The following is a 26162-nucleotide window of genomic DNA, read 5'->3' as shown; positions in this document are numbered from 1 at the left end:
GTAAAGACACTGACCAGTCCATGCCCTGTGCAAGCTGGTGCTTCTTCAACAAAGCCGTTAAATCCTAATCCTGGTTACTGTCAATGAATTGTCGTGACAGTAAAAATAAAAAGTTAATAAGAAAGCAAAGGAAACTACCTTACCTGCCATCTGAATAGATACCGTTCCTAAGAGATGTGACTATCTATAAATGTTTGTCAAGCCTGTTCTTGTTAAAATTAGAACATTTGTCGAGACGTATGAGCCGTAAAGTCAGTGAAGTGAAAACGGTAATTTACCTTCCTTTGTAATCCGTTAATTACAGTGACACCTGTCTCGCAACCTTAGGAAATATGCCTACATTTCAGAGCACTGTTACGAAACTTGCTTATGGATTGAAACTATGTGCTGGTCCAGATCTCCAAACGGAACCTTCCTTTTCGTGGCCAGTTTTCTTCCTAAATTAGCTATCCTGGTACGTTTCACAACAAGCACCAGAGCTTCATTTCTGCCAGTACTTCTCGACTACTTTTCAGACTTATTCAGAATACGGTTACGGTTATTCTGTCCTTGTGGGTGACTATCGGAAGGCTGGCCTAACTTCAAGTACTTGCTGTAAATAGACAAACTCTTTACGGTGTTTTGCCACTACGTTATCAGGTACCCAATGTATGTTGCCCTACCTCTGGTGTTCAAAACAACTGCAAGCCGTTTGGCATAGCCTTTAGAATCTTGTGGCGTCCTAGACGTATTGGATTCTGTAGACGCTCCTCAAATTCGGAAACAAAAATAACCACAGTAGTTTCTGGAAAATGCACCGCCCTGGGGGAACGACATAATTCATTAATGGATTCAAAAGATTAGAGATAATATTACTTCTGTCTATGTCTTCTATGCTGCATTCTGATAGTATCACATTTCAATGTTTCCCATAGGGTAACACTGCAGCCATCGGAGTTTGCCTCAGGATACATTTCTCGAATAGGCAACGTCGTAGAAGCCGTGGTATTCCGACACGGCCAGTTACTGGTGTAACAGATTCCATGATTCACTATCCAGAACCGAATTTTCTGCCTCTAGAATTGTAACTCTCTATCAGTTCAGCCTCAAATTGCTACATGTTCTGCATCACACAACGGTAATAACTACGACTCCATTTTCATCGATGTGTTGCGGACATGTAACACCTTTTCGACATTAGTTATTTCACAGATATTCCACCACTTTCGGAAGGCGCTACAGGAAACAGCTGACAATATCAGAACTCCCTCGCGGTTTCTATGGTAATCCTAAGAGCCATCACAACATCAAGTCCTAAGACAAAAGTTACGAAGAACAACATCTTCTGCCCCTCTCTGCTTATGTAATCTGTCCAATGATTGGTCTGTAGCTTCGGCGTTGTTGTATTCTTGTTGTACCCTCTCACATTCCCTTTACATTGTCTACAGGAATTCGTTTTTGTGGTAGAGCGTTGGACTCCATGTTCTGACGTGTTACGCAGTCATCATCTCACACACCGAAATATCTATAAAGGTTCCCGAAGATTAGACAGAAATACGTGTTTATATTGGCTTTGTGTTCGCCATGTAACTATTGATGAATTTCTAAGTGTCTAAAAAAGTATTCATTTTTTCGTGTGTAACGAAATGAAAGCAGGTGCAAACATTCTTAATTAAGATGGGGTATTTCACTTCAAAAACATTGCAGATCGAATGATGTATTTCTTTTTCATTCAAAACATCCAAATAATAAGGATTTTTTTAGAGACAGAGAAAGTATATGAGGACATTGAAAGGATAATACAGGACGTAAAGGGAGATGAAAATCTAATAGTTATGGGGGACTAGAATGTAGTTGTAAGGAAAGGAGTGGAAGAAAAGGTTACAGGAGAATGTGGAACTGGGACAAGGAATGAGAGAGGAGAAAGACTGATTGAGTTCTGTAATAAATTTCAGCTAATAATAGCGAATACTCTGTTCAAGAATCACAAGAGGAGGAGGTATACTTGGAAAAGACCAGGTGATTCGGGAAGATTTCAGTTAGATTACATCAGGTCAAACAGAGATTCCGAAATCAGATACTGGATTGTAAGGCGTACCCAGGAGCACATACTGACTCAGATCACAACATAGTAGTCTCGAAGAGTGGGCTGAAGTTTAAGACATTAGTCAGGAAGAATCAATACGCAAAGAAGTGTGATAGAGAAGTACTAAGGGATGGCGAGACACGCTTGAAGTTCGCTAATGCCATAGTAGAGTGATAAGGAATAGCTTGGTAGGCAGTACATTTGAAGAGGAATGGACGTCTCTAAAAAGAGCAATCTCAGAAATTGGAAAGAAAAACATAGGTACAAAGAAGGTAACTGCGAAGAAACCATGGGTAACAGAAGAAATACGTTTTCTGATCGATGAGAGAAAGAAGTACAAAAATTTTCAGGGAAATTCAGTACTACAGAAATATAAGTCGCTGAGCAATGAAATAAACAGGAAGTGTAGAGAAGCTAAGACGAAGTGGCTGCATGAAAAACGTGAAAAAATCGAAATAGAAATGATTGTCGGAGGGACTGACTCAGCGTATAGTAGAGTCAAAACAACCTTCGGTGACATTAAAAGCCAGGGAGGTAACATTAAAGACTGCAACGGGAGTTCCACTGTTAAATGCAGAGGAGAAAGCGGATAGGTGGAAAGAGTACATTGAAGCAGCAGCAAAACGATTATTCACGTTGTTGTGTAGAATGCATGAGTTTGGTGACATACTATCTGACTTTCGGAAAAAATATCATCCACACAAATTGAAAGCTGCAAGAGCTGACAAGTGCGAGAATTATAGCGAGAATTAACAAGCTCTTGCATCCAAGTTGCTGTGAATAATAATATACGGGATAGTGGAAAAGAAAATTGAGGATGCGCTAGACAACGATTAGTTTGAATTTAGAAAAGGTAAGGGCACTAGAGACGGAATTCTGACGTTGTGGTTGATAATGGAAGAACGACTAAAGAAAAATCAAGACACGTCCGTAGGACTTGTCGACCTGGAAAAAGCATTCGGAAATGTGAAATGGCGCAAGATGTTTGAAATTCTGAGGAGAAAAGGGGTAAGCTATAGGGAGAGAGGGGTAATATACAATACGTACAAGAGCCAAGATGGAATAATAAGAGTGGACGACCAAGAGGAGGAGGAGATCAGTGTTTACCGTCCCGTCGACATACGGAGCACAGGCTCGAATTAGGGAAGGAACCATCCCGGTATTTGCCTGAAGCGACTTACAGAAATCACGGAAAACCTGAATCTGGATGGTCGGAAGCCGGTTTGAACCATCGTCCTCCCGAATGCGAGTGCAGTGTGCTAACCACTGCCCCACTTCGCTCTGTGACGACCAAGAGCTAGGTGTTAGCATTAAAAAGTGTGTAAGACACCAACACTGTTCAACCTGTACATCGAAGAAGCAATGATGGAAATAAAAGAAAGTTTCAGGAATGGAATTAAAACTCAAGGGGAAAGATATCAGTGATACAATTCGTTGATGACGCTAGTATCCTGAATGAAAGTGAAGAAGAACCACTTGATATGCTGAATGGAATGAACAATCTAATGAGTACAGAATATGGACTGAGAGTAAATCGAAGAAAGACAAAAGTAATGAGAAGTAGCAGAAATGAGAACAGAAAGAAACTTAACATTAGGATTGATGGCCACAAAGTAGATGAAGTTGAGGAATTCTAGTACCTATGCAGCAAAGTAACCAATGACGGACGGAGCAAGAAGGGCATAAAAAACAGACTAGCACTGGCAAAAAGTGCATTCCTGGCCAAGAGAAGTCTTCTAGTATCAAACATAGGTCTTAATTTGAGGAAGAAATTTCTGAGAATGTACGTTTGGAGCAGAGCATTGCATGGTAGCGAAACATGGACTGTGGGAAAATCGGAACAGAAGAGAATCGAAGCATTTGAGATGCGGTGCTACTGGCGAATGTTGAAAATTAGGTGGACTGATAAGGTGAGGTATGAGGAGGTTCTGCGCAGAATCGCACAGGATAGGAATATGTGGGAAACACTGACAAGGAGAAGCGACAAGATGATAAGACCATCTGTTAAGACATCAGGGGATAGCTTCCATGGGACTAGCGGGAGCTGTAGAGAGCTAAAACTGTAGAAGAAGACAGAGACTGGTATATGTCCAGCAAATAATTGAGCACGTATGTTGCAAGTGCTACTCTGAGATGAAGAGGTTGGCACAGGAGAGGAATTCGTGGGAGGTCGCATCAAACCACTCAGAAAAAAAAGTGCTGCGTGGCCGTCCGGAGCCCGGTCATCCTGCAACCATACGTTCTCGTGACTACCGCTGCTAGCAATAATGTACAGTGGCTAAGTCTTTCTGCAATATCGATGAAGGAACATCCAGCTTCTCGTACCTTATTATACGACTTCGTTCAAACCCACTGAGGTGCAGACAATGGCGTCTTTATCGGAGAAGAAAGGAATATGCGGAAGGCACTGAGAAGGAGAAAGGGCTGTACGCAGCTGTAGAAGACAAAAACTGTAGAGGGAGACAGAGATTGGAATACATTCAACAAATAAATGAGGACGTAGGTTACAAGTGCTACTCTGAGATGAAGAATTTGGCACAGGATAGGAATTCGTAGCAGGCCGCGTCAAACCAGTCAGAAGACCGATGACCTAAAAAAAAAAAAGAAGCTCGGACAGAAGTCTGCTGTTTTCGGAGTGAAAATCCTAACGGATGACACTAAATGTTGGTGGAGATCGAGATTAGAGAACACGTTTCTTCAATCGCTTAGAGGTTCCAATTCGGAACCAGTAATAATATACGCCAGAACTGCTAAAAGCAACATTCTCGGAAAGATCTGGATCACTGTGTCTTAATAGGTATTATAAGGAGTATACACGCGAAATATGCTACCGATTGTTGTAACATTAGAGCCAGGGCGGCGAGGCAACAATATCGCTACGGGTTTCCTCGGAAACAGCAGCTCAACAGAGCCACGATGGCTATATAAGGAGGCTCCCTGTGCATGAAATTCAGTCCAGTTCAGCAGCAGGTGAAGGCAACACGGGGTGACGGCAGCTGCGAGTTTTCACCTGAGTGTAGCCAAGTCTGTGACTCGACAGGTTGTTCGGCGACTACGCGTCTACAGGTCTTGGCGTCTGCGACTCTTCACATCTGCGAGTTACACGCCTGCACGATACGCGCTGGCGACTGTACGCCTCTGTGGTTCACCATATCTGTGCGGGACTACTCTTCTGTGACACCTACATCACCATTTGTGCGTACAGGACTGTGACTCTGACGAATTTGGGACTCCACATCTAGGACCGCTGCGTTTTTGTACGTTGCTCGTCTGTGAACGAAGCCGTCAACGACTCCACGCTGCGCGTCTGAGAATCTTTCCAGCAGTACGCGGTCTGCGAGTCTGCTGTGGCTCCACAAGTCTACGCATCTGCTACTCTTATGTAGTTACGCGCCCGCGAATCTACGCTATGCATCTACACTAAACGTCCACGAGCCTACACTGTGTCCTCGAGCTTACGCGATGCTTCGGTCAGGAGAAGAACACTGCAAGGGCAATGGCAAACGCCTTATAGCCGCGATGCCAGTCCTGTTGCTACCACGTGTAATACCCAGAAGACCTTGCGCTGGACCTTCTAGGCCATGCGTTGCCTTGCTGGACCGTTCGTCGGTCTTTCGCAGGAGGGTCTTTACGGTTAGTGCTTCAGACTGTCGGGGCTGACCGTTGGCGAGTGAGCACAAAGTGTTGTCTCGTGTACGTGTAGCGTAGGCTGCTTAGCGTAGATTCTTGGCCGTGCAATGTAGAGTCGCTGACGCTTAGACTCTTGGATGCCTAGTACAGACTCGCAGAGCGCGGACTTATTGCGAAGATTCTCAGATGTGCAGCTTAGCGTCCCCGACAACTCGAATTCGCAGATGTAACAGTACAGACACGTAGGAGGGTCAGGTATGTAGTCCTAAATACGTGGGTCACAACCCTGCGTCCAAAAATTGTGTGTCCCAGACGTACTGCCCCATACATGTAGGAATCACAGAAGAGTAGTTCCAGACGTGCTGAACCACAGAAGCGTACAGCTGCCAATATGTAGTCGAGCAGGCGTGTGATTCGCAGATGTAAGAGCCGCAGACGTGAGTCGCAGAGGCATATTCGTCGGCAGGTCTGTGGTGTCGCGAACTTATCTGCACTCACGTGAAAAATTCTTGCTGTGTAAAGCTGCCGGCGCTCCGTGCTGCCCTCTCCTGCTGGAACGAACCGGACTGTTTTCCATGGACAGTGCGACACTACGCTGCGGGCCGGTGATGGTCTGCTACGTGTCGGCCGCCCTACGCAGAGAGGGACTCTGCCGACTCTTCGCGCCTGTGTCACGCATGACGCCACTACATGACAGATGCTTATCGTCGCCGCCCCATCCAGTGCGTCCAGCTGACTACGGACCCTCAGTTCCGACCAGGGTTTTCGGGAGGTTTTCCTTGGTTGTAAGGCAAATGCCGGAACTGCTTACCCCCCTCCCATCGATAAAGAGATAAATCATGTACAGAAGAAATTGCAAAATAAATACTATAACCTTACTTTGCCTTGTTTTTTTACTGAATTTTGACACAATCCCATTACTGCGCCTGTGATTACGGTGAATGGCTATCCCACAGCATTGCATGAAGCTGTGGTACACGAAGAGAGATCCGTCGACGCCACAATAGGGGAGCAAACAGCTTTCGAAAGACACACAAATCGCACGAGAGCGAGAGAGAGAAAAATACAGTAAAATTACTATGTCTTAGATTTCTTTTATGTAATCATAAAATTGATAATCATAAAATTGATTGCCACTTACTATCTTCCTCTCCAACGTAACGTCAGCGTAGCATTGAGAGGCATACGACTCTGCTTTCTTAACGATCAGTGATAACAGTTTCGTAATACTCCACTGTTCAGAGCTTATAGAAGCTTAAAGTGTAACCTATTTATAACAATCTCTGACAGTCCGGTTTTTACTAGTGACGAGACGCCGCACCAGAAAAATACTTTGCGTATAGAAGCTTCAAGTGTAACCTATTTATAACAATCTCTGACAGTCCGGTTTTTACTAGTGACGAGATGCCGCACCAGAAAAATACTTTGCGTATAGAAGCTTCAAGTGTAACCTATTTATAACAATCTCTGACAGTCCGGTTTTTACTAGTGACGAGATGACGCACCAGAAAAATACTTTGCGTATAGAAGCTTCAAGTGTAACCTATTTATAACAATCTCTGACAGTCCGGTTTTTACTAGTGACGAGATGCAGCGTTGTGTCTTAATGTACAGACGACAGCAAGCGTTTTCTGTATCAGAACGTATACAGACGACAGCAAGCGTTTTCTGTATCAGAACGTGTTATGCTGACGGTACGTGCAGATTCCCACTGGAGCTAAGCAAGCGTGTGTCTCCATTGTGAACATAGTAAACTATGTTCCCGGTGGAGTCGGTAATCCTTATTCAGTCTTCGTAAACCAATTAATTTGGATGCTTCGAAAAATCGCAATCCGTCCATTTAGCTTCACCGTAACAGAGATCGCTAACGCATGCTTCTGTGATGGAGCTCGACTCGGGCCAAGCTGTTGTGTTAGAATCCTGTTACAATATTTTCACAGCTGATATTTGGCCGGCGGAGAGGAGAGGTGGCGGCGTAAAGTTCCCGAATCACCAGTCTTTGCGCCAGTGTCCTGGATTAAATTCCAAAACTCTCCGCAGTGTGTGACACTGTTGTGATCAGTCCGTCGTAGGGGACATAAAGAGTCGGAGGCCCCCTTCATGCTCTTTGGGAGGAGTAGGCTCCGTGACGGCGTGGAGTTTGACCCTCTCTCCCTTCCCTTCGTCGTTAACAACACAAAGCCAACACCGCACTGTATAAGTACCCATCTCAGTCATCAACGCTGTAGAGATGCACACTTGGCACTTCATAACAGGTCAGAGGAAGGCATTGGCAAACCACCACCATTAGAAGCTTGTCCAGGTCGGAGATGCTGCATCTACTCCCCTACATCCATTGTCTCAGTACAATACTCTATGTTATGTATTATGTATGCATCTTACATTTACTTATAACAGCTAAAAGAAAAAAAAACACTTACTGCGACATGTGTAACATAGTCAGTGGCCAGCTACAGTGTGCAGAACGAAGACGACAAAATGAGCTCACTATCGTGAGCCACTGCTGTTCAGTTACAGAATCCGTTGCTCTTATAGAGTAAAAAAATTGCCATGCGAAACAAGAAAATGACACTATCTTGAATCGAATAAGAGCGTAGTATTATTGACCGTTGCATTTCAACTAAGCCGCGTACCGAACCTGGAAGTTTCTCAACCAGTTTAGAAGAATATTATGCTGGTTAGCGATCAGCACGATAGAAAACTAATAGGAAAGCTTTTTCAACAGTCTACATATCCACCCACATCGATATACCACAATACGTCTTGCGGTACGTGGTGGAGGGTACTTCTTGCACCACTGCCACTGCCTCTCCCCTCTCCTTTTTTCTGTTCCATTGACAAAACGTACGTGAAAGAAATGATCGTCGGTAAAGCTCCGTACTGCAGCGCGGTATGGGATCTGTATCAGTTAAGAAGTTTGAACGGTTTTGACAAGGGCGAGTTTGAAATCGTTTTGAATATATCGAAGTGCGTGTTCGGTAGGGCAGAAATTACATTCTTGGGATACTTTATTTCCTCTGAGAGCTCACGCTCGCTCCCAGAAAAGATAGAGGCTATCCCCAGCACAGCTCGATCAGAAACGGCCATGGAATTGCGCCGGTTCTTAGGGGTCCTCAACTTTTATCGTTGCCACTTGTCCCATGCAGCAGGGATCTAAAAACTCAAACGGCGAAGCGAAGCATCTACATCTACATCATATTCCGCGAGCCACCTAATGGCCTGTGGCGGAGGGTACTTTTTGTACCACTAACTGAGCCCTCCAACCCTGTTCCACTCGCGAATAGCGTGTGGGATGAACGACAGTCGATAAGCCTCAGTATTGGTTCTAATTTCTCGAATTTTCTCCTTTTGCGAGACGTATGTAGGGGAAAGTAATATGTTCTTTGACTCTTCCCGGAAAGTGCTCTCTCGAAATTTCAATAGTAAGTCCCTCTGTGATATACAACGCCTCTCTTGTAACGTCTGCCAATGGAGTTCGTTGAGCATCTCCGTAACGCTCTCGTGCTGACTAAACGATCCTGTGACGAAATCTGCCGCTCTTCGTTGGATCTTCTCTATCTCTTCTATCAGTCCTATCTGACAGGTAACACAGATACATGAGCAATACTCAAGAATGTGTCGAACAAGCGAATCTGAGTATGGCATCTGCTTGTCCCACTATTTGTTTTATGTGGTCATAGTTGAGGCGGTACTACTAGCACTTCCTGCTTTGGACGCTCCTCTCACGCTTGTTGTTGACGCGGGCCACTGTCGTTGACGCGAGCCAACCAGTAAACGGCGCCCTACTACAATAATATGTAAACGATGCTTGGCAGCCTCTCGCCCTTTTCTCCTTGAAGCTGATGCCAAGGCAGCAGCAATGTTGTGTTGGAAGTCTTGTATCTGAGGGCACACAAACTGCTCCAACATGTACAGATACACTGACCCATTCACTGTTTGTTCCGCAAAGAAGAAGGGTCCAAAACTCCTGTCATGCATTAGCCCACACCACACATTTAGTTTAGGGCTATCACGAACATATTCAATGACAATGTGGGGATTTTGCGAACCACAAATCCGAACATTATGCCTATTAACCCTTCCTGATAGATGAAAGATTCCCTCATCTGAGAATAAACATCTTTCCATGAAGCTGGCATCCTCATCAATACGCTGCAGCTTATCCGCAGCAAATTGTTGTTGGCGTGGTTTGTCGTTCAGCGTCAGATGTTGCAGAATATGCGCTTTGTAAGCACACATACGAAGACGCTGGTGAACTACACGATGCAGTGTTGATCGAGGTACAGTCGTGCTCAAAAGTATCCGAACGACCTGAATTGCATTTCGCCTGATTCGCATACAACCCTCATAACGCAGCTGTCTAGCAGGTTCTCTAATCGCTCCCTGGTACAGTCGTTTGACTATTGAAAATGGTTCCAACAAATCACCACTAGAAAACACTGCTGTGTATCGCAATAACTCAAGATGTAAAGTAGTAACACGATACTACAAATATTATGGAATACCTTATCACAGATAAGACTGTCCTTAAGGCTTGTAAGCTCACATTTATTACAATAAATGACATACCTGAAATGTTACCACTGTCATTATTATATTAGATAGGTAATGCAAGTAATACGTTCGTCATACTCATGATTTCCTCTTCAAAGTAACATACCGTACTTATTATTTAACACAAAATGACATCAAAAATTTAAGATCTTCACGAGCTGCTAGTTGAGAAAATGTATGAACTTCAAATGACACGACGAACCGCACGTTCTGCATATGGACTCGAATCCAGGTCATGCAGACTAAGCAAAGATTTCGTGACTAACAGTCATTCCTGACTAGGCATACAGAGAGTGATATACCTCAATTTTAGACAGTATCAGTTAGGAAATATTAACTTTAAATTACATAACTAAACATTTTTAACGGGCGCGAATTCCTACCCAGCATCAGATGTCCCTGTTAACGAACTACGAGAGGTGTTAAATATTGCTTCTTCACAAGTAACTTACATGAAATGCCGTGAGGTAAAGCTTTGTCTTGGACAGGGATTCGAACCCAGAACATAATCGGATTGTTATCGAAGCACAATCAACAGTTACATATCGGATTTTCTCGGCAATAGCAAGATGTTTTAACCGAAATGACGAGACGAAACATTAATTTTTTCCTTCCCAGGACTCCAACCCGGCACCTATCGCTGTCATATTCTAGAGAAAACGAACGTTAAATATGGGTTTGTTACACCAGCAACAACATGACAACATGTTTGAACCAGAAATAATATGACGAAGAGTTCAGTGCTGACTGGTAATCGAACCCCACACATATCGTTGTTGACTACACACAAAGAGACGTCAGCTACCGAATTTTTCTCCACCAGCAGCACGGAATAACATCCTTGAACTTACAGTGATCTCGCAAATAGTTCTGTGTCTCACTGGGAGTCAAAAACGTCAGACAGCGTAAGTGTCGACAACGAATGAAAATACACTAAAAATCAAAATTATTATCCACCAGCAGATAGGTGTTCTCATGCCAGAGCTTGATAATACATAATGAAAGCTTTAGTGCCGGGTCGGGATTCGAACCCATTCAGGTGCATTATGTGGAGATGTTGAGGAAACTGCAGTTTTGAACAAACAACAAATTGTAGTCGAACTGTATTGTCACGAAGGGATCAAATTCCGTGTTAAGGGCGGTCTGAGTTGCATTCCCAGTTCAGAACCAATTTTATCGACATACAGAAGCTCAAATAAAAGATGGAATAAGTGTCCTGTGACCCTACAAAGCGATTGTTTCGTCACCAGACATAAATAACTAGTATAAGAAAAGTCATTATACCTTCTTCACTTGGCGTAGCCAGAAGAGAATAGAATCTGTCTCTTCATATCAAAAGTCATCGGTACACGTTGGAATTGAACCCAGACCCTGAATACACAAACCTGTCAGCAACCCAACAGTCCACCAGCCACGCATCTCTGTGGCTCATTCTTCTATTGTAACGTCGTTGCGACACACTGTATGATAATTCTGACACACAGGCTCCCTGTGGTGGTTTGCAGCATGTTCAGTACATTCATTAACTTGCTTGACCGAATCGCCATGAACTAGCTGCCTCGGCTACCCAGTACATACATTCGACTCTATGTTTTAATCACAGAAACTAAATCACTAACAGCCACTTACACAGAACTGCCAACAGTGTAGGATGCAGAAATTTAAATAGGAAGTGTTCCTTTTCATTTGAGCAACTCTATTGCGCCATCTGTTTGTTGAAAGCGTCGTGCAGTGCAAAAGAAAAGCTGTAACTGTCTATCTCTCACAAGTCTACATCCGCTTATATGCATTATCTCACAACACTGTGGAATGTGGAAGTTCTGTAGGATCTGTTGTTGACTTCTTGAGCATGTGTAGCTATGGTTCAGCTAGTAGTGTAGCGGTAAGTATAATGCATTGTAGAGAAAACGTCGCGAGTTCAAATACGTTCACTGCTACATTTTTAAAACGCAATTCTGCTGTCTGCTGAAGTTATCAGTCTAATGGAACTTTGAATATAATTGCCTTCACTTCTCACCCCAAAATATTCTCATGTGGAAAAAGGGCTAACTTCTGTGACATTTTGTTCTTTTCAGGTTTAATAAACGGCTAGGCAGTAGATGCATCTCGAAACTTTTGTTTTATGTATGGGGAGGGCGCATCGTGCCAAAATAAATCAGATAAGTATTTTCTACATTAGCTGTCGAGTGGTAGTGGCATTTTATTCTTCTTCAAACCTTGTTTGACAGCTTTAATTCAGAACAGGTTTTCTACATGCATGTAATCAATAAACTGCATGTGCATTGTCAGACTGTTATACCTAACGTCAGAGAATTCGCATATATCGTTGACGATTAATTTCTCTCTCATATTTAGTATTGTTTAAACAACAGTAAAAGAAACCCTACGAAAATTGTGCACTGTATTATAAAAAACAAAATAAAACTACACACAATAACCTTACGACGAAAGTCTGTTTTAATAAAGCTGAGTATCTGTACACAAGCGTGCCTCTATCGAATCGAATTAGTAAAATACTACTCACTTTGATTTCGATTGAGTCTGTGTTTAATTGGTATGCTGTTTCATACTCAAGAGATATGCTAATAAAGCATTTCATGAATAAAGTTATTTATTCCTAGAATCCCAAAATTTGTTTGTCAGCAATGGAAAAAAAATGGTTCAAATGGCTCTGAGCACTATGGGACTTAACATCTTAGGTCATCAGTCCCCTAGAACTTAGAACTACTTAAACCTAACTAACCTAAGGACATCACACACATCCATGCCCGAGGCAGGATTCGAACCTGCGACCGTAGCAGTCCCGCGGTTCCGGACTGCAGCGCCTAGAACCGCAAGACCACCGCGGACGGCAGCAACGGAAAGAGGCATTACCTGTTGTGCAGCATTGTAAGTTTTTCACCATTGCACTATGAGCCGAAAGTATTTTCTTGCGTTTTCCTTATCGATGTTTTATCTGACTGTTTGTAGCTCGTTCACAGAAGGAATAGAAACGTCACAGTCATCGAGACTGGAACCGCAACCCAAGACAGACGCCTTTTTAGAGAGCAGCATGTTACCACAGAGCTAGCAACGAGATATGCATTTGGGATTTCTATTACGAGGCCAATAGTGACTAGAACTCGTAAATCGCTCTTTAAAGGACAAGATTAGTTGCGATTTCCACAAGCAACGACTTTCCTGGGCTGAAAACCGTAAATGTACAGACTTTTGTTACACCGCAAACGATAATAACTCAGATTATTCAATGGAAATGACAGAAAATATCTATTGAAATTTGAGGCTTAATTCCGTGCACACCAGGAAGTAACTCGTCGATCACAGAGTTGCCAAACATACCTTGCCTTGTTGCCAAATCTCGGTTACATTACCAGCAGTAAAAGACGAACCGATGTGTTCCTACAGAGGGCTGGGAAGTGACCATAGCTGGCATCTCAAAGACACGGCTGACACGGCCTGGAATGCGTCTGATTTGCATTTCTGTAACTAGATTTAGGGACTGGACCGTAGTTACTAATAATAATCAGAACTGGCTGTACACTAAGCATCATAAATCAGAAACTCTCGTATTTGTTTATATATTCCTTTCGCAAGTATACTCAAAACTAAGATATTCATTCATGGACGTTTTCGTGCCCGGCCGATAGTCGAGCACAACAAACAAGAAAAACAAAAAACAATGTGTGTGTGTGTGAGAGAGAGAGAGAGAGAGAGAAAGAGAGAGAGAGAGAGAGAGAGAGAGAGAGAGATAAATATAAAAAAGAATGCGAGAGAGAGAGTAAATATTGTTGTAAAGAAATTGCATCATGGTATGTAAAGAAACCTTTCATTAAAATGACATGTTCCACATTATTACGATATTTCGTAATCATGATTTATGGAACAAATATTAATCGAATCAAATCAAATCTAATGTTATCATATTGCTGACTAGCCGTGAACAGTCATGAATTACCGAAATATTTGCCAATATCGGTAACTAAAACTAAACTTGAAAATAAAAGACCACAGGTTTTATAATAAACCGGGACTCCTATCAAGACCCTTTCTTCTCTGTTAACTAACCACGAAAGATGTCTGATATACCTCCATTCAGAAGTAACAAAGTGTGCATGCATTTAAAGATGGAGCGCATGATGTGAAGTTCTGTGATGGAGATGCGAAACCAACACGTAATCGGATTGTTAACTAAGTAAAATCAAATGTTATGTATCGGTTTTTCTTATCATCTGCTAGGTGTTTGAATCTGAAATAAGGATACAAATTTTTGTGCCTGAGCGACAATCGAACTGCACTCCTACCAACACATGAAAAGACATTAAAAGTGCACGTTAATTTTCACTAGCAGGCCGGTATGCACGTGATAGGGCTTGAAATGATATTATGAATATTTTTGTACTGGATCAGTATTCGGACCCACAAACTTAACTTTGGAGTAGACCTAGAGTCTTGGGGAAAGGAACGAAATGAGTGAACTATACTGTTCCGAGAGATTCAGATCCTCGAGAGAGGAGATACGAATTGAAATCACATCCCAGCACCAAATTTTTCTACGTCTGCAGTTCAGTCAAGTACAAATAATATAAGAGCCCTGTTCCTTTGAATGGCTATCGGTTCATCAAATGAAATAAAATTTTCTAACGTAAGTAAGTTTACTGGCGACAGTATTACTGTTTACCATTTCTTCCGCCTATGTCATTTCCCAACGTAAACTGGCTCTGCCCAGTTGGTAATGAAGGAACGTGATGTTTAATGTGGATTATGAATTATAACGTCTTTCTCTTGAGGTTACCAGAGATAAAGTAAATCTGTTTGTGCCTCTTAAAAGTAAATGCCTGAACCCACGCATTGCCCCTGAGATAGTTCGTTCCACCAGACCATTGTGGCCACATTTCCCAGCCCCAGGAGTGTGCTGTAACGGATGATATGCTTAGCTTACAAAATTAGTCACGGTGGAAAACATGCGAGTCTATTAAATGGTTAAGTAGAAGCAATCTTCTGACACAGAGATTATGCTATTCTCATGTCAGGAGGATGTAAAGACTCTTCATGTACTTGCGCCTAGAATGGGTGTCGAATACTGCCAAACCAAAAGCGAAGGGATCTTACTGTCTTCCGATATACGTCGCTGTCAGTTCTTCCATATGATTTGGTCCGCGTCCGTTAAAAATGTTTGCGTTTTGTAATTTAAAGTTGATATTTGCTAACTTATACTGTCTAAATTCGAGGTATATCACTCTCTGTATGCCTAGTCAGGAATGACTGTTAGTTTCCGTCAGTCACGAAATCTTTGCTTCGTCTGCCTGACCTGAGTTTGAATCCATATGCAGAATGAGACGGTTCGTCGTGTCATTTGAAGTTCATACATATTCTCAACTAGTTGCTCGTGGATAACTTAAATTTTTAATGTCATTTTGTGTTAAATAAAAAGTACGGTATGTTACTTTGAAGAGGAAATCATGAATACGACGAACTTACTGCGTGCACTACCTATCTGACGTAATAATGAGAGTGGTATCATGTCAGGTATGTCATTTATTGTAATAAATGTGAGCTTGCAAGCCTTAAGGACAGTCTTATCTGTGATAAGGTGTTCCCTGATATTTGTAGCATCGTGTATTACTTTACATCTTGAGTTACTGCGATACAGAGCAGTGTTTTCTAGTGGTGACATGTTGGAACCATTTTCAATAGTCAAACGACTGTACCAAGGAGCTATTAGAGGACCTGCTAGACAGCCGTGTTATGCCAGTTGCACGCCAATCAGGTGAAATGCAGTTCAGGTCGTTCGGATACTTTTGAGCACGACTGTACATCAGGAACAACGGAGGGCCAATAACACTTCCTTGGGGAACGCCAGATATTACTTCTGTTTTACTCGATGACTTTCAGTCAGTTATTACGAACTGTGACCTTCTGATAGAAAATAACGACTCACGTCATACAACTGAGACGATACTCAGTAGGGAAACAATTTAATTATAAGTCGCTTGTGAAGAACAATGTCAAAATTTTTCTGAAAAAACTAAAAATATGGAATCAATTAGACATCCCCCGTCGATAGCTCTCATTACTTCATGAGAATAAAGAGCTAGTTGCGTTTTAGAAGAAAGACTTTTTTCCGAATCCGTGTTGGCTATTTGTCAGTGAATTGTTTTCTTCTAGGTGATTCATAATGTTCGAGCACAGTGTATGTTCTAACATCTTACTGCAAATCGACGTTAGTGATACGGGTCGCTAATTCAGGGGTTTGGGTTTTCCTTTCTTGGGTATTGGTGAGACATGTGCAACTTTCCAGTCTGTGGGTACGGATCTTTCTACGATCAAGTGGTTTTATATGATTGCTAAGTGTGTATTATATAAGCAAACTACGAAAGGAACCTGAATGGTATACAATTTTGACCGGAAGCCTTGCATTTCTTAAGTGCTTTAAGATGTATCGCTACACCAAGGATATCTACTTCTGAGATACCCATGTTGGCAGTTTTTCTAGATTAGAATCCTGCAATATTTATTTCGTCTTCTTTTGTGAAGGAATTTCGGAAAACAGTGTTTTTCAACTCTGGTTTAGTGGTGCTGTCATCAACAACATCATCATTGTTATTGCACAGTAAAGGTATTGATTGCGTCTTGCCCCTGGTGTACTTTACATGCTACCAGAATCTCTTCGAGTTTTCTGCCAGATTTCTAAACAGAGTATTAAAAACATCTCTTCATTGAAATTCGCGCTACATTTCGAGTTCCTATAAAAGATCGTCAAACTTGGGCATTTTGCGTTCTTTTAAATTTGACTTGCTGTTTTAGTTGCTTCTGAAATAGTTTTCTAACCTGTTTTGTGTACCTCGGGAGTCAGTACCATGTCTCATTAATTTATTTGGTAGATATCTATCAACTGCTGTTGATACTATTTCTTTGAGTTTAAAAAACGTCTGTTCTACGCTTACATAGTCAGAATGGAAGGAGTGAAGACTGTCTCTTAGAAAGATGTCACGTGACTTTTTATCTGATTTTTTGAATAGATATATTTGCGTTTATTTGTAGTGGGTTACGATGCTACGGTATTTAGACTAGCTACAACACACATGTGCTCACTAGTCCCAGTATCGGTCACGATGCTTCTTATTTGGACATGATTGTTTGTTGCTAAGAGGTCAAGCATGCTTTCGCAACTATTTACACTTAGAAAGGGCTCCTGAACTAGTGTTTTAAAATAATTTTCTGGAAGACATTCATTACGATTTTGGACGACGTTGTATGCCTACCATCGACTTTAAACATGTATTTTCGCCAGCATGTAGAGGGTAGATTGGAGTCACCACAAACCATAATTGTACTAGTGGGATACCTCAAGTTTTTATTTGAACTGTTCAGTAGCTGTGTCATCAGAGTAGATGGAGGGAGGGGGGTGCGGGGGAGCCCGTAAGGTAGCCAATTATTAATTTATCTGGTTGCCAACTTCGGAAAAGATCTGTGGGTCAAATGGCTCTGAGCACTATGGGACTTAACTTCTGAGGTCATCAGTCCCCTTGAACTTAGAACTACTTATACCTAACTAACCTAAGGACATCGCATACATCCATGCCCGAGGCAGGATTCGAACCTGCGACCGTAGCGGTCGCACGGTTCCAGACTGAAGCGCCTAGAACCGCTCAGCCACTCCGGCTAGCCAAGATTTGTGTTTCAAGACGATAATGTATGAGCGTACCGCGTCCATCTTGTGAACGTCTTCTACCACAGCACAGAAATCAACCTGTTGGGATGACATGCGATATCTGCTAGACATGAACCCGATTGAGCATGATAGGAACCAGCTGAAACTTGAAGTGAGTCCCACACAATCTACAGCCTCTTAAGGGGCACTATCAAAGAGTTCAGATGGTTCAAATGGCTCTGAGCACTATGGGACTTAACTGCTGAGGTCATCAGTCCCCTAGAACTTAGAACTACCTAAACCTAACTAACCTAAGGACATCACACACATCGATGCCCGAGGCAGGATTCGAACCTGCGACCGTTGCGGTCGCGCGTTTCCAGACTGTAGCGCCTAGAACCGCTCGGCCACAATGGCCGGCTATCGAAGAGTGGGACAGACTTGAGCAGAATATCGAAGCAAATGACAGTACGGGGCTGGAAGCCACAGCGGATTTGAATGTTACTTAGAAAAAGATTTTGTTTTGATAAATGTGTGCTTTCGAGTATACTGCGTTTATTTTGGTTATGACTGTTTTTATTTCAAAGTAAGGTTTATTCCTAGTTTCATAAAGATCTTGCTTTCTGTTCCTACTTATCTCGAAACAAAGCCTATACATAGGATGATTATAATTAAAGTTCCAGTTTCAAAACGCTGTAGAAAAAAGAACTTCTGCTCAAAATGACGTCAAATTTTAAGAAATGTTATGGAAGAATGGGAAAACGTTATGAAAGGTTTTTCCACTAGATGGCGCTGTAGAATAAATGAGTTCGGTTACAAATGGCAGACAAATCGCAGTACGACAGCTATGGTGTGTGTTTCACATTAAACAAACTGTTCTGTGCAATGTGCATGGGCGCAAAAATTTGGCTTTCAACAGTTGTAGCACTGTTAGGTAAGTCTATTCACCACTGCAAGATCATACCACATCGGATGGGCAAAATAGGTTTTCAGTTGTCCTGAGGCCAAAGACCACATTAAAACACGAATAAAAATGGTTTTTAACTGTGGTGATGATAGAGCAAGATATTGCTCAATATGCTGTCAACCGTTTTCTACTGCAAGTTGAAATCTAGAAAAGCATGTTCCACAACAGATCGGAGGGTCACGTTCAGAAGTACTGCACAATACACTGATGAGCCAAAATATTATGACCACCTGTTTAATAGCTTGTTTGTCTGTCTTTCGAACGAAATACGTAAATAATTCTGCGTATCAGGGATCCGACAGTCTGTCTATAGGTTTGTGGAGGTATGTGGCATTAGATGTCTATTCTCAGGTCATGTAGTTTCCGTAAATAACGGGCCATTGTTATGCGTGCGTGGTGATGGCGTCCAGTCACGACCCAGATGGGTTCCATAGGATTTAAATCAGGCGACTTTGGTCAACGAGACATCAACGTGAATTGACTATAGTGCTCCTAAAACAACTGTAGCGCGGTTCTGGCTCCGAGACACGGACAGTTATACTGCTGAAAGATGACATCGCCATCAGGAAAGATATCAAGCATGAAGGGATGCAGGTGGCTGGCAGCTCTCAGTGTGTCTTCGATTTCCAACACGAGTATCATGCAAGCGCAAGTGAATGTCTCCCACACCACAATACCTGTCCCACTAGCCTGCAATTGTAGCGCACGCTTGTAGCGCACTTCGAGTAACCTCGACCTAGTGCATCAAAAATGTGATTCACCCGAAGAGCCGACACGTTTCCATTAGTCGACGGTCAAATCCCAATGGTCCCGTGCCCACTGGAATTGTAACTGACGATGTCGTTGGCTCAACATGTGAGCACACAAAGGTGGTCTCCTGTGGAGCTCCATGTTCAATAACGTACGATAAACGGTGTGCCCTGAAACACTTCTGCCTGCGCCAGCACTGTGCTATTTCGGCAGAGATACCACAGATCACCATCCATCCTACATCACAGAACAGACAAGCTTTCGAATCCCATGTTCTGTGAAGAGTCGTGGACGTCCAGCCATTTAGCGCCTAGTGGTAGTTTCGCTTTCCTTCTGCCTCTTTCCATAGGTGCTCACGACGGTACCACGTAAACATTATACCAGCTTCGCCGTTTTCGATATTCTCGTTCACAGGCTCTGCGTAATAATAATCCGACCTTTGTGAAAGTCGCTTATCTCAATGGACTTTCCTATCTGCAGCCCATATTGAAATTTCATTATTTAAATGAGTGTGTCTGTACTTAAATTGCAGAATGACTGAGAAGATGAAACTTCTACGTTATTTGATTCTGAAACAGCTGAGTAAATCTGAACGTTACTTTTTCTTATCAAGTCAACACCGACTCACAACATTCAAGCGCAAGACAATCTGACTGCTCAAAAAAATTACTTCAAAAGAATGGCCCTGACTAAAAAGAAATCTTAACAATAACCTATACATTTCATTCAGCACTTACCTCACAAAAATCTTCATTACACGAACTATTGCAGTACAGCGAGCGTCAATACTGCCGGCTAAATAAAACATTCTAACTACTAAATCCACTAACTACTAATAGGCATGTGGTTAGCAAAGAAAAAATTTTGTTGCAAACCAAATAATGTATTTTTTACCTTAATAACGTGACATCCAGTTCAAACACGAATATAAATCGTCATTGATATCCAGTACAAAGATATATAATCAAGAACAATTTTCAGTCTCCAAGTCGTATACTTCCAGATCGTTAGCCTACAAACACTTCAGACCTCTACCCTCCATCAATGCTAACTTCTCACATTTAACATCCATCACTGTTGGCTATTCACCTCCAACTGCCCAACAGTACTTCCATCACTGCTGGCGACTAACTTCCAACTGTCCAACACTACTGGAGATTAACCTCCATCGAGTCCAAATTCAAATGGCTCTGAGCACTATGGGACTTAACATCTGTGGTCATCACTCCCCTAGAACTTAGAACTACTTAAACCTAACTAACCTAAGGGAATCACACACATCCATGCCCGAGGCAGGATTCGAACCTGCGACTGTAGTGGTCACGCGGTTCCAGACCGAAGCGCCTAGAACCGCACGGCCACACCAGCCGGCCCAACGAGTCCAAACAGCCACAGAGTCTCTTACAAAGAAAGTACAGTCAGAGATCCAATGCAAAGCGCTACATAGGGGTGCCAACACAGAGCAGCCCACTTACAATATCTTTGCCCGGGTGATCTCCCGTCCGTGTATGCACGACTTACATACTTTTCTTAGCGTGTCACGTGCCCACAACGCCACCAGACGGCATCCAATGTGGCGGTGGGCAGTGGTCATAATGTTTTGGCAGATCAGTGTACGTGCCTTCCGTTCAACTACGTTCCAGTTCAACTACGTTTGCAATCGGGTCACCGAACACGGAGTCTGTCAAATAACCCCACAGCCAGAAGTCACACGGATTAGGATAAGGTGATCTGGACGGCCAGGCTGTGGGGAATGGCAGCTGATAATCCTAACATTTCCAAAATTCCTCTGCAGTATCTACTTTAATGGCCGTGCAATGTACGGGAGAGATCCTTGTTGCATAGAAATGAACCTACCCACACATCCATGCTTTGACGTGTTAGAATGACGATGGTGTGCAGGAGACTCTATGATGGTACAGGTAACAGGACCCGCAGGACCCATCTTGTCGAAAAAAATATACTCCTGCGATAAACGATACCGTCAACCTGAACAGCACAGTTACCTTGGCAGAATGAAGCGGTACCGACTGATGTGCGAGCGGATTTTCTTTTGCTCATATTCTGCAATTCTGTGTACTGACGTGTCCTTGGAAGTAGTCTTTGTCCGTTCACAGAATGTTCCATGGTCATTCATTGTCCACATCCATGTGAGCAAGAAATTCTTGAGCGTATGTTTCTCTTATTGGCTGGTCAGCATGAAGTGACTTCTGCATAGGCGCTTTTGTTTGGATAGCAATGCAGAATTTTCGTAGAGTTTTATGCACTGTGCTAACAGATCGTCGAAAGTTCGGGAAATTTTTCGTGCACTGCATGTTTGCACACCACTACGCAGCCCCTCTTGTGATGCTATGACCACATCTTCTACTGACATCGGATCAATTGTTTTTCTCCCTGAGCCATATTGCAAATGGCAACGGTCTTGCCGCAGTGGTTACACCGGTTCCCGTGAGATCACCGAAGTTAAGCGCTGTCAGGCGAGGTCGGCACTTGGATGGGTGACCATCCAGGCTGCCATGCGCTGTTGCCATTTTTCGTGGTGCACTCAGCATCGTGATGCCAATTGAGGAGCTACTCGACCGAATAGCAGCGGCTTCGGTCAAGAATACCATCATAACGATCGGGAGAGCGGTGTGCTGACCCCACGCCCCTCCTATCCGCACCCTCCTCGGAGGATGACACGGCGGTCGGATGGTTCCGGTAGGTTACTCGTGGCCTGAAGACGGAGTGCATATTGCACATCCAAAGAATGCATTTTCTAATTTTGTAATCATTTTCTCCAGACCCTTAGCAGACATCGAAACAACGCCTTTTTCATGCCCTTGAGTGTTTGCAGAGCTACTAGTTTTTGTAAAAGAGTTTCACCAGCAGTGCGCGATCCTGCATTGAGACAGACATACCGAGAATCTCAGAGGCAAAATTTACGAAAAGCCGTGTACCTCACGTATTTTATTTCGCATATTGTGCCAGTTACAGCGCCTTTGTAATATTTTCGTTATTGTTTTTGTTTCTGTAACGTTTCCCCCTTTTTCGATAACATTCCGGTCAAATCTGACGTCATTTTGAGCAGTGACTTGTTTTTTTAAAGCATTTTAAAATTGGAACTCTAATTATACACCAAACACATTTGCAGATACCAAGATTGTCCAAACCTTTTTTGGGGTAGTTAATACGAAATCTCGGCTAATGAAAGTAATAAAAAAAAATCATGTGAATATACGGGCGGTAAACACCTGTTGGTGTAGAGTACACAAAATAACTTGGCCTGTACCTGCAAAAGCAGCGTGGCAAGGGAGGGGGCAACGGAAGGGAGGGAGGAGATTCTGCTGCAAGCGACCACACCTCGTTATGGGACGTGCGGTTCAACAGCTTAAGCCTGCTCAAATGCAGAAGTTGTAAGACAAAGTTAGCGAGTCAGCAAACGTCCGCATTATCGGGCTATGCCGATAGGACCGATAATTCAATAAGTCGATAATCTATGACTAGGAGTACCAAATAAGAAACTCAGCACATGAACAACTGACGAAGCAAATAGCAAACAGACGACATCCAACCAAGGCGGCAGCGCATTCGGAACAAATGGGTAGACTCGCGCGCCGCTGTGAACGAGAGTTGGTTTCTGCGCGTACGCCAGCTCATTTTGCGCGAGGTCCACCACTCACTGTTCCTCCCTTGTGCACTGAACTGTCTCTCGAACGTTCTAATTAACCCTGCTGTTCTCCTTAAAAATAGTATACACTCTTGGTACTTCGAGTCGTAATGACCCAATGGGCAAATCTGTAGGAGACTGCGTTAAGAAAATACACTACTGGCCATTAAAATTGCTGCACCACGAAGATGACGTGCTACAGACGCGAAATTTAACCGACAGGAAGAAGATGCTGCGATATGCAAATGATTAGCTTTTCAGAGCATTCACACAAGGTTGGCGCCGGTGGCGACACCTACAGCGTGCTGACATGAGGAAAGTTTCCAACCGATTTCTCATACACAAACAGCAGTTGACCGGCGTTGCCTGGTGAAACGTTGTTGTGATGCCTCGTAAAAGGAGAAGAAATGCGTACCGTTTCCGACTTTGATAAAGGTCGGATTGTAGCCTATCGTGATTGTGGTTTATCGTATCGCGACATTGCTGCTCGCGTTGGTCGAGATCCAGTGATTGTTAACAGAATATGGAATCGGTGGGTTCAGGAGGGTAATACGGAACGCCGTGCTGGATCCCAACGGCCTCGTATCACTAGCAGTCGAGATGACAGGCATCTTATCGGCATGACTGTTACGGATCGTGCAGCCACGTCTCGATCCCTCAGTCAACAGATGGGGACGTTTGCAAGAAATCAACCATCTGCACGAACAGATCGACGACGTTTGCAGCAGCATGGACTATCAGCTCGGAGACCGGGGCTGCGGTTACCCTTGACGCTGCATCACAGACAGGAGCGCCTGCGATGCTGTACTCAACGACGAGCCTGGGTGCACGAATGGCAAAACGTCATTTTTTCGGATGAATCCAGGTTCTGTTTACAGCATCAAGATGGTCGCTTCCGTGTTTGGCGACATCGCGGCGAACGCACATTGGAAGCGTGTATTCGTCATCGCCATACTGGCGTATCACCCGGCGTGATGGTATGCGGTGCCATTGGTTACACGTCTCGGTCACCTCTTGTTCGCATTGACGGCACTTTGAATAGTGGACGTTACGTTTCAGATATGTTACGACCCGTGGCTCTACCCTTCATTCGATCCCTGCGAAACCGTACATTTCAGCAGGATAGTGCACGACCGCATGTTGCAGGTTCTGTACGGGTCTTTCTGGATACAGAAAATGTTCGACTGCTGCCCTGGCCAGCATATTCTCCAGATCTCTCACCAATTGTAAAAGTCTGGTCAATGGTCGCCGAGCAACTGACTCGTCACAATACGCCAGTCACTACTCGTGATAAACTGTGGTATCCTGTTGGAGCTGCATGGGCAGCTGTACCTGTACACGCCATCCAAGCTCTGTTTGACTCAATGCCCAGGCGTATCAAGGCCGTTATTACGGCCAGAGCTGGTTGTTCTGGGTACTGATTTCTCAGGATCTATGCACCCAAATTGCGTAAAAATGTAATCACATGTCAGTTCTCGTATAATATATTTGTCCTATTAATACCCGTTTATCATCTGTATTTCTTCTTGGTGTAGCAATTTTAATGGCCAGTAGTGTATTATATGAAATTTAATTCTTGTTTGTCCCAGGTAAAGCATTATTACGTGATCTAATATTGGTATTGATCAAAATTCAAACATAGATATCTTTCTTTTTCTTTATAGCATGATTCATAATACTATAAAATTGTAATGAATAAATTTATTTTCAACAAATAATATCAAAATATAAATAAATCACAACATATTCATTTCTTTTGATCGTAAAAAGTTGATCTAAATGCAAAAAAGTAACAATGGGCAAGCCTCTTTTGAACACAAACCATTGATCAAGATATAAAGAAGTGATAACGGGTAGGTTAGTTCTAAACATAGAACACTTTTCAAAATACAGCAACATACATCTGTTTGCGTCTTTTGGTACATCTACGAAATAACGTGCCTATTCAGTGCAAATCCTTCATCAAAGTACAAGTAAAAATAACAGTGGAAATCATGGTGTTGGACACAGAAAACTGATAACACATTACTTCTTACAGTTTGGTGAACAATATGCAACATGACCTTTAGAAACAAGCTTATCACAATTTGAGCACATAATAGGAATTCTATTGTCACAATTAGAAGGACAAAAATTACTTCTGGTACTTTTGCAGCTTTGCTTGGAACCAGTGTTTGCATCTTTCTCACAACAGCGAAGGGTGTTGCATTTCGTGGCAACGGTTTTCTGTCTTTAGTGTACGGAGTAACAATAAGTCTTGCTAGTTCTTCGAGAAATATTCTTCTTTTGCGGAGAGTATTTCTTTTCAACTCGGGATTGACTTGTTTCGATAGTAGAAAAGCATTGCAAACACTAGCGTCAAGCGTATTGTGAAATACAGTTACGCGCCAACGATTGGTTTTTCCCTTTCATGTGAATTTGGCAATAAGCTTCCATGGCATTGTGGTCTAACTTTCGGCTTTTTATCTTTCTGTTGCTTATTTCGCGACCCTTATGCATTGTACTCATCAGTGCAACGTGTGGTATCCTTCGTGAAACAGAATTCTGAACAGCTGACGTCTTTGAATGATAACTTAGGCAGTCCTGTCTTGTTTTCTCTAACTGCACCCAACATCGTTATCTTTATTGTGAGATGCCCTTGACGCAACATAAAGAATGTAAAAAAAAATGACATCTAACATTCTGTCATCTTAACGTATACGTCAGATTGATGACAACACGCAAACCCTGACTTCTCTTACATGCTTCATCGTGCAGTTTTGTAGACTTGTGTTTTCACAGCACACGAACTAGCACTGTCGCGCAGTGTTAATATATTCATCACATACTTCGTGAGTTTGCTTGGAATATGCAGAGTGAACATTGATAAAACCGGAAAACTGCAGGTACGGATTCC

The 26162-nt window shown here is 42.9% G+C and overlaps 1 pseudogene; it reads left to right on the top strand.

Moving 5' to 3' along the window:
- Positions 1 to 22029: 22029 nt before the first annotated feature.
- LOC126420175 (5S ribosomal RNA) lies at positions 22030 to 22147 on the top strand (annotated as a pseudogene).
- Positions 22148 to 26162: the final 4015 nt, after the last annotated feature.

The sequence above is a fragment of the Schistocerca serialis genome, chromosome 9 (assembly GCF_023864345.2).
Source record: "Schistocerca serialis cubense isolate TAMUIC-IGC-003099 chromosome 9, iqSchSeri2.2, whole genome shotgun sequence".
Taxonomy (NCBI): domain Eukaryota; kingdom Metazoa; phylum Arthropoda; class Insecta; order Orthoptera; family Acrididae; genus Schistocerca; species Schistocerca serialis.
The sequence above is the reverse complement of the archived record's forward strand: the minus strand, read 5'-3'. Positions and strand labels throughout refer to the sequence as shown.